Below are 9,469 nucleotides of genomic sequence, written 5' to 3' on the forward strand. Positions count from 1 at the left end.
GTTACCCCGTTCCACTCTCCGTGCTGGACCTCACTCCGCTGCGAGCCGAAGTTACCCCGTGGGGTAGGGTGGGGGTGCAGGGGACACCAGATGCAGTCCTTGGCCAAAAAACCCTCTACTTTCATTTTAAAATATTTGAGATTATTTAGTGTCCTTAACCTACCTAACTAGAATTTATTTCGAATTTAAAATAGCACAAAGATCCTAGCCCTCCCTGAGGAGATCATCCACTAAATCACTGTGTGCCCATAACAAAACTCTAGAAAACAGCAAAACTCTTCTCACCTATGATCCAGATGATATAGACCTAGATCCTTACAACAAAAAGATGGAAAGGAAAATTTAAACATCACAACATTTACTGCCCACTTTGCAAAGATTTTTTTCATCAGCACTGGCAAGGGTGCAGCCACCCTCATGTCTGTGGGAGTACAAAACGCCCCATCCTTCCTGAAAAGCAAGCTGGTGATACTTCTGAAGGACCCTCTAAAAGTTCTTATACCCACGATCCTCCCTTTTAGCAATCTATCCAAAGATAGATCAAAATGTCCAATGCAGTATCATTTATAATAAAGAAAACAGGTAACACCCTCAATGTTCCAAACAGATTTTTTTTTAAAATAACAATATAACCACAGAGTAGAATGTTAGAGTTATCAGCAGTGGTACTTCTGGAGAACATTTAAATAACATGAAAAAACGTTCAGGGTAAAATGCCAAGTCTGAAAACTTACGTAAGTTCTATATATAATTTTATAATACATCAGTAAATAAGCCTAGAAAGAATCTACTAAACTATTAACAGAGGTCTTCTAAAGGTAGTAGAATCAAAGACAATTTCGGGCATTTTTATTTTCTTCTTTGTTTCTTTTTTCTTCTTTGTTTCATTGTTTCTAATTGTCCTCAATAAGAATAAGATCAGGAAAAAAAATTTCAGAGACTAGATCTGTGGCAATGGTTTCAGCCAGGCCTAAAAGACTCTGTGGAATAAAAAGTCAGGTTCAACTAGAGTGGGCGGAGCTGGACTGGCAACCCGTGCACCCAGGCCTCCATGTCTGTCCTCGACAGGCCGTGATGGGCACGTCCCAGGGGTTGACGACTATGATGCACTCTGGGACACGCCACATGAAAACACGGGTGCTCGGTGCTATGGAGATGGGGAGGACAGAGCATAGACCAGAACAGGAACTTCCAGAGGACTGCATCAACCAACCCCGCAGGAGGACAGCATTTGTCCAACCCCATTCAGGTGACTGCAGGGATCAAGTACCCCACAATGTGTGGACACCATAATACATTCTATAGGGGACAGTGCCATCCCAGTCACCTGGGTGAGCTCAGGGGCTACAATGGATTCCCATGGATTCCTGTTCCTGCCCCACTGCCGTGGGTTTGCAAAGAGCTGAAGAGCTGTCCTGCCAGGCCCAAGGAAATCAGCATCTCCTAAGAACTCCCTGCGAGGTCCTGTAATCCCAAACATGTAATCCCAATGTAATATCAAACATTTAAGTCTGTCCAAAATGGACACTATTTCACAAGTACACATCGACACATGTGGTTGATTAATCTATGCCCTCACTGATCAAAATAGAGAATCTTAAAGATAGGATTATTTTTTCATTTTTTTTCTCAAATGAGGGAAGCAAAGGGAAACGAAATGGTAGCATTCCACGTACTGGATGAGCTGGATCCTTCTAAGTGAACGAACAACTGAGTAGGGCCTCATCCAGCCTCCCCCTCAAGACCCACAGCAGACAGAGGGCTTCTCCTCCACCGGCCTCAGTTCACCCCCTAGAAAACAGGTCCTAATGCTTCAACAATTGACACCCAGACAAGACTAACGAAAGAGGTTTTTAAGGAATGGTGCAGAATACCTCAGCCAGGAACACTGCTGCTGATTTTTACTTCACCTGTCTTTCGAGGGACTCAAGGTTCAACGTGGACAAAACAAAGCCACCAGTGGTACAATTCTCCAAACCAAGGCTCTTGTCACCAGCATGATATGCACAGAAAGCAGAGGCTAGAAATAAGAATGGGGAATGGGGGTGAGGGGAGCATAATGAGAGCCACAGATGAAGGCAGGAAGGAAGAAGAAAGGAGCTTGCTGACTGAGCAGTCACTGGGACCCGTTCTGGGACAGGAGAGAAAGGGCACCATCTTCCTCCACCCCGCTAGTGAACAATCCCTGATGAAGAGTTCTGACTTGGGCCCAGCCTCGGTGACCTGGAGTCAAAGCCCAGACCCCAAGTGAGAGAATGTCTGGGTTGTGTCTGACTCCACCCTTTATTTACCAGAGGTGTGACTCTGGGTGATTTCCAGACTTTTCCTACAAGCTGGGGATGCAGCAGTCCAGATGTCACAGGGCTGCACCGAGGACTAAATTAGTTCATATATGTGCAACACTAAGAACAGCTTGGCGCATAGTCAGTGCTATGCAAGTGTCTGGAACTACCGCTACTATTCTCTGACCAAGTGCCCTAGTGGAGGCGGGCCCGCCACTGGTCCAGGAGCCCTTCCAAAAGCAGCCTGGCCTTCTGCCATGGGCTCTCCACTCCCGCCTTCCGGAAACCGTGAGATTTTACCATGGAAATCCCCTCCCCAGCTCTGTGCAGAGGTTGTAGGCCCTTGGGACCCCAGACAATGAAAACCATGCCTGGCTGAGACTCTACCAGCCATAGGCCCAGCTCATTTCTGGAGAATGGTGGCCATGCACAGGAACTGACAAGGCACGGCAGGAAGCCCACCACTCTGCAAACCCGGGGCGGGGGGGGCGGCGGGGCAAGGAGTCCACACACCTACACAGAGGGTCCTTGCCACACCTTTTTTGGAGGACTGACTAGCCAAGAGTGGATGGGATGGATCCTTTTTGCAAAATGGATGCAATGGTTTTATTTGCGGAGAAATTCTAGGTCCATTTAGGGACCACGTGGCTGAGGACACACAGATGTTGGCTCACGCCCACCTCATTCCTGACCTTAACGTCCCTGGAGTAGTCCAGGCCCTGAATCTTGTCTGCAAAGAGAAGAGCAAGTCATTTGGCAGGGGCCCAACTTAGGAGGTGGCTTTGTAATGCGAGCAGTGTGTCCACTAACAACTAGAGCGAGACCATTAAGTTCATTACACCTGTCACTCTGCCAACTGACTATCCAAACTGCCAGAGATGAAAGTACATTATGCCCAAGGAGTGCCACCCAGCCCCCTCCCCGGGGCCGCCACACACACTTATCTCAGACAATTTGTTCTCAATGTCTGCACCTGCAGAAAGAACGCAACTTGTAAACAGCCTGAAACTTGGCTTTGAGAAAACTTAAGGCCTGAGCAGCTAAGAACAAAGTTTAGTTTTGTCTGCTGCAGGTCCCTGGGAGGAAGACTAGGTGCCATGCCCCCTGGTGCACAGGGAAGAATATGGTGGGGTGAGAGGAGGAGGGAAAGGGGAGGGGAAGGGGTCAGAGCTGCCCAGCAAAACGAAGGACACACAGCTGCTACGTGCATTCTGCCGCCCTGCAGCATTGCCAAAAATAAAAGCGAGACACACCCTTTTCGTTTCCGAACCAAGTCACAGAATTCTAGGCAATAGGCAGAGGCCTTCCTCCCAGCTGCACATCCAACAGGCTCCCTGGGTGCGCAGCGCCCGGACGCCGGCTGCAGAGTGCGTTTGCAGTGCAAGCGTGTTGCAGACAGCGGTAATTTATTTATCCCTGTCATGTAACATTAGCAATCTGTCTGGAGCTTGGCAAGCACCAACTTGCACTGTCATATAAACTGTCTGACAAACTTAAAGTTTCGTAAATGGTTCTCTTCCAGCAGACAATAAAGCATCATAAAAAAAAAAGTTGTCCTCTCTCTGTTCCTTTTCTCTCTTCCTCTTCTAAAAAAGGGCTGGGAGGGGAGAAAAAGAAAGAAAAGCCACAACAAAAGAACCTATGCAAACAGAAATGATCCCTCAGCAGGATTCTTAACCTTGAAAGTCTCAACATTTTTCCAATGCCAAGTAAATGAGTAAATAAATGGATGGGGGAAGGGGTGGTGTGGAGGGGGTCAGTCATGAGGGGGTACAGAGCAAAATCTGCAAAACAAAAGTACAGTCATTAAAAATTAATAAAGGGTGTGGACATCAGCTCCCCACCCCCTTCTGCTCATGGGGATTTGAGCCAGACATTCTGCATCCTCATTAAGTGGTGTCTGGCAGGCTGCCGGAGTTTTAGTGGGTTCTGGGAATGCCAATATATTAACCAGAGGACTTTTTGCATACCCTTTAGAGTTTTTATTCTAGAAAAGTCAACCATTTGGCACAGTGTAGCCTTATTTTTGTTCGGGAAAGCTCTCAGCTGCCAATCAAGAGAGAAATTATAGCTATGTTCTTCGTAATTTCCAAGACCTATCTGGAAAACAAGCCTAGTGGAAAGAAAAGTCCTCACAAAAACAGCTTAAAAGGCCAAAGTGCCATTTTTAGTGGAAATTCAAAGAAAAACAATCCATACTTAAATCACATGGATATGAGACAACACAAACACTATTTTCAATTCCTCTTATGATAGAGGAAAAAAACAATAGTAATGGGAATATGAATCCAGTATTTCTGCAGCACTTAATAGTACGGGTGGTTGGGGCTGTTGCTTTAGTTGCCTAACAGTGAAACAAATAACGCCACACACACACAAAATTTCCCCTAAAAAAGTGGCAGGTCTTGTAGCCTAAATTTTCAAGGCAGAAACTTTATGTTCCTATTTTAAAAACTTAAGATTCATGTTCCATGCACACCCATAATATAGGTCAAGGTGTAATTGTAGACTAAAGAATCCCACGTAGGCAGAAAGTCACTCTGACACTAGAAAATAATGGCTTCCAGAAGAGTTTTCTGAGACAGGAAGAAAGGGAGGAAGGAAGGAAGGAAGGAAGGAAGGAAGGAAGGAAGGAAGGAAGGAAGGAAGGGAGGGAGGGAGGGAGGGAGGGAGGAAGGAAGGGAGGAAAGACTAGAGGAAGGGAGGAGGAGGAAGAAGAGACAAAAGGGCAAGATGGGGCTACAATGGCAATTTTGCTACTGTTTACATTTAATAGCCATGTGTCTACATCAAGTATGTTTAACATTTCTAAAAACTTTCCAGGTTAATATGGAATAATCTTTTTATAGCTATTGCTCCTTGAGTTTTCTTTCTTCTCTACTAACTCTCACCCAAAAGGACAGACACATCATAGAAACTCCATAAGCCCAGATGATTAAACATGAGAAGAAACATGGCAAGGATTACCAGAAAGATTTGACTAGCAAGTGTCACAACAGCAAGTGTCCCTGCCCCAGCCCTGAGAGTGCCTGGCTTTTATACGATGACACAGAGCAACCGTCTCGAGCCTAGACCACGGGGTGACTGAGAGCTAGGTGAAAGCAAAGGGGTCCAGACAGAGTTTAAGGGTCTCTGCTTGACATCAGGACAGAAACTACCCTCATAGAGCAAAAGTCATTCTCAGCTTTCTATGATGCCCTGTCCAGCTGGGAATTGCCCCTCCAAGCAGCCTAGATGAAAAACAGACAGTGTCCTATGAGCTACAAGGCTACTCTGCCAGGCTACTAAGTCAACCAAGACTACAGCACAGTCCCAAACTGTAAACACCTCTGCAGACCGGTCCTTGCTCTCAGAGCGCCAGGCAAGAAAACTATTCTTAGAACACTGTCAGCAGTTGGGGGGAAATATTTGTCTATGTATGTATATACTATGGCAGAGGCGGGCGGCGGGGGGAGCTTTGATTCTCAAACTATGTGCCAACAAATTGGCACAAAATCCCTTAATAAGCAGGTGGCACTGGCTGGATTCCTCTGCAGGACTGTGGTCATGCAAACCAAGCCCCCAAGAGGATTCAAGAGACAGTCCTAAAACCCTGTGGGAAAAGTCTTCTCCATAGTAAATACAAACCTACATGAACTAGGACCATGGCCAATGACGGCAAACTCTTCCAAGGGCAACAGAAAAAAATATTAAGAAATTAAAAGGGTCTTTTAAAACAAGGGAGGAAGGTAGTTACAACTCCATCACAGCAAATCCTAACTGGCATTTACCGTCTTAGTCCTAACAGTGTGTTCAATGTCAATTGCAAAGTGAAGCTCTTAAAAGAATTAAGCTTTCAAAGATCATGAGGAATTTACCCATGTTTTAAAAATTACTGCTTTGCAAGGGCCATCAAATAGAATTCAAGGGTTGATAGGAAACCAAATATTATAATTCAATAAATGTGCATGGGATGGGCAATATTCAGATCTACTCATTTGTCTACGTAATGACTCAAATTTGACAGTATGATCTTTTACTGAACATAAAGAATATTGCAAGAAAACTGTGCGGAGTGCAAAGACAGATGTACAGATGACAGTAAATTCAATATAAATACTAGAAAGAACTAAATAGTCACATACAAAATGCAGAACATGGCTTGATGCAATGCCAGTTTCTCAGAGCAGACTCTACAGAACATTCCTTGTTAATTCAAAGCTCGGTCCAGAAGCTCCAGGGGAGATACAAATGGAAGAATATCTTTCTTGGCTAGCCTAACAAGAGGAAAGGGCCATTTTAAAGGGAAGTTTCCTAATACTAGTCATAAAGGAAGGCACCAACCTCCATGCCAGCCACGGGACCCATATATTTTTAAGGACCAAAGCTGCTCACCATCTCTACCCACCCCTACTGCAAGAAATTTAATTATAGTAGCTCTAGGAATCAACATCCTGTAACAGCTTATCTCACCTCACAGCCTACAATGCCTAACACATAGTAGGTCATCAGTGAGTATTTATCACAGTAATTAATTACCATTGTAGAAAGCAGCCCTGTACCATAAGAGGGGCCTGGGGATAAGAACCTGCCAAAGTAACTGCAAAGAAAGAGAAGGTAATAGATGGGACACAGAGAAAGAGAAAAGCAGCAAATCAAAATTATCCAATTCTAGCTCATTAAAAGACTCTGGGGAAAACAAAAATTAAGCTAGTTTATGAGGCCATTGCCACTCAGCAATCATTCCCGTGCCCGGCTAGGAGCAAGGAAGCCCTGCTTGCTTTAAAGGGTTTCTCGCTGTTGTGACCGGCGGCACGGTGCCCCGCCAGCTAAACCAGGAACCAGGGCACTGACGGACGCGCCTTCTCCAGGTGCCACCCACCCACCACGCGTCCGTGCCGTCCTCCTGAAAATCTCTGCCTCAACGAGAAGCCTCTTCCTTTTGCAATTAAAATAAAAGTTTTGAAACAAGCAAATGCCCTCTCCGCCAGCACAGCGAATTAACCTGAACCGAGCCCACCGTCTTCCAGCCGCTTACTTACGGGGCGCGCCCTCAACGCCACGCCGGGCGGCGCACCGGGCAGGGGTCCCAGAGAAGCCTCCTCGCCACAGTGCAAAGTGGACCCCACAACAAAGGCAAGTGCTGAGCCCGGGCTGGGTGCTCGTCGTTTCCTGTTTATTCCACCATGAGAGTCAAAGAGAAATTCAACACACGCCTGCTTCCTCCGGGGCTCAGAGACCCAGCCTAAGTGTAACAGCAGCCGCCCGAGACAATCGACTTCCCAGCCAATGCCGGGAGCTCCGGGCGGCCCCGCGACCGACGTCAACGCGCGCAGGGGGACCCGGGCAGACGCCGGGTGAGGCGGGGGCCCCAGGGGCGCGAGACGCGGGGTGCCGAGATGCCGAGCCGCGGGCTGCGGGGTGTCCAGCAGCGGGATGCAGGGTTCACGGTACTGCCCGCTCCCGCCCCTTTTCCTTCCCGCAAACTCCCCAGCAAGGTCCTGCACAATCTTCCCGCTTCCCGCTGACCTCCAGTTCCCCCACCCCCGCCTGCAGTGGTTCGCTGACAGGCCCAAGGGAACCGAGACCTCAGTTTGGGCAGTTACCGCGGCGCTTACCCCGGCCTCCCGGCGGTGCAGAATTAAGTCCTGCAACCGCAGGACACCCCGCACCGGGCACCGAGAAATAGGTCGGCAGTGTTCCTCCAGCAGAGCACACAAGCAGAGGCGCCGGGGCCTCGGAAGTGCTGGGTCGCCCTCCCCACACCCGCCCGGGGCGAGCGCCCCAGGACGCCGCCGTGCCCACGGGCTACACTGACTCAGACCTCGAGAACTCGTCTCCGGAGGACTCGCCGGTCTGGGGAGGACTCATGGGGCTGGGCAGCTCCCTCCGGGCCCCGCCGACGGCGCAGGCTCGCGGACGTCCCGTTCCCGGAGCGTCCTGTCCCCGCGTCCTCCGCCCCCTGCCCTCCCCAACACCCTCCTTCCCCCTCCCCCCCAGCCCCAGCGCAGCGCTGAACTTGGGCCAGACGCCGAGACCACAACAGCCACCTCGGGTCTGCACTCACCTGCGGCCGTCCCTCCGGAGTGGAGGCGGGGTACCGCCCGCAGTGCGGCCCGCCGGGCCACCGGCCCTGCTGGCCGCGGGGGAGGGGCGCGGGATGCGGGGCCGCCGCGGCGGGGGGCGCGCAGCGGGTCGGCGGGGAGCGCGGCGCGGTGCGCCGGGTCTCTTTAAGAGCCGGGGACCTTACCCCCGGGCCTCCCCCGCGCTCCCCGCCCCCCTTTCACTTTCCCAGGGACTCGCAGCCTGTCTGGCGGCGGCGGCGGCGGCTCCTCCCCGGCTCGCAGGGGATCCCCGGCCGGCCGCGGCGGCGCGCGGGGCGGGCAGGGCCAGCCGCACTCGCCTGCCTGTCCCGCCGGGCCCGGCCCGCAGCCTCCGGGAGGGGGGCGGGGGAGGAGGGAGACGGTGCGGCAGCAGCCGAGGGAGGTGTCCCGCCTCCCGTCGCCGGAGGGGGGGAGTGTTCCGCCTCCCGCCGCCGTCTGTCTCCAGCCGTAACTGTGCTCGCCGAGGCTGTGTCTGTCTCCAACTCCTCCAGTCTCTCCTCCCTCCCCATCCCCCTCCGCGGCGGGGACCCGGCGTGCGGCCAGGCCCGCCGTACTGCCGGCGGGTGGGCCGGTCTCGACCCCGAGTGCACGAGCCGCACCAACCTCTGCAGGCTGCGTGCACGGAGCTGGGGGCGTGTGGGCGCCGAGGCCGCGGGACCCCAAGGCTCGGCGGGTCCGGCCCGCTCTGCACATGGCAGCGGGCTCGGGCCTCGTGGGGCGCGCGCCTACCGCCGGCCGGACAGGGAACTCCAAGTGCCGAGAGACGGCTGGCTGGCGCGCCGGGAGGAGCGGGCTTGCCCCGGCTGGCTAAGGACGGTTTAGGAGAGCAGGCCGACTTGTTCCGTGCGCCAGTTACCTCGCGGGCGACGTGCGCCCAGTGGGCAGCCGGCCTTTGGGCGCCAGTCCCGAGACACACAGTAGGGCTGCAGAACACGTAGCGGGGCCCATGAATCCTCCCTGGGCCAGCCCCACCGGGCTCCTCCTGACCCCATGCGGTCACCCCCTTAAGGATTCCCTGCCCTTTATAAGGGCAATGGCTCCTTACTGGAAAGTGCGCTGGATTCTTCCTGTTACAACCCTTTCTCCTTGAAGGACCTACATCTC

At 51.5% G+C, this 9,469-nt stretch overlaps 1 protein-coding gene across 23 annotated transcripts in view; it reads right to left on the reverse strand.

Annotated features, from left to right (window-relative positions):
• Positions 1 to 8,523, reverse strand: part of LDLRAD4 (low density lipoprotein receptor class A domain containing 4) — a 450,420-nt gene extending 441,897 nt beyond the window's left edge. For 6 of the 23 annotated variants that reach the window (XM_025865199.2, XM_073888059.1, XM_073888056.1 and 3 more), the window contains exon 1: positions 7,300 to 7,413. The gene's annotated coding sequence lies outside the window, so the exon portion shown is untranslated. Of the gene's footprint in view, positions 1 to 7,299; positions 7,506 to 7,879; positions 8,058 to 8,085; positions 8,197 to 8,328 lie in introns of those variants that run through there. The other 17 variants (XM_073888066.1, XM_073888063.1, XM_073888062.1 and 14 more) reach the window with 10 other exon arrangements.
• Positions 8,524 to 9,469: the final 946 nt, after the last annotated feature.

This window comes from Callorhinus ursinus, unplaced genomic scaffold (genome assembly GCF_003265705.2).
Source record: "Callorhinus ursinus isolate GAN/ISIS: 27379988/994484 unplaced genomic scaffold, GSC_fseal_2.0 scaffold86, whole genome shotgun sequence".
In the NCBI taxonomy this organism is placed as follows: Eukaryota; Metazoa; Chordata; class Mammalia; order Carnivora; family Otariidae; genus Callorhinus; species Callorhinus ursinus.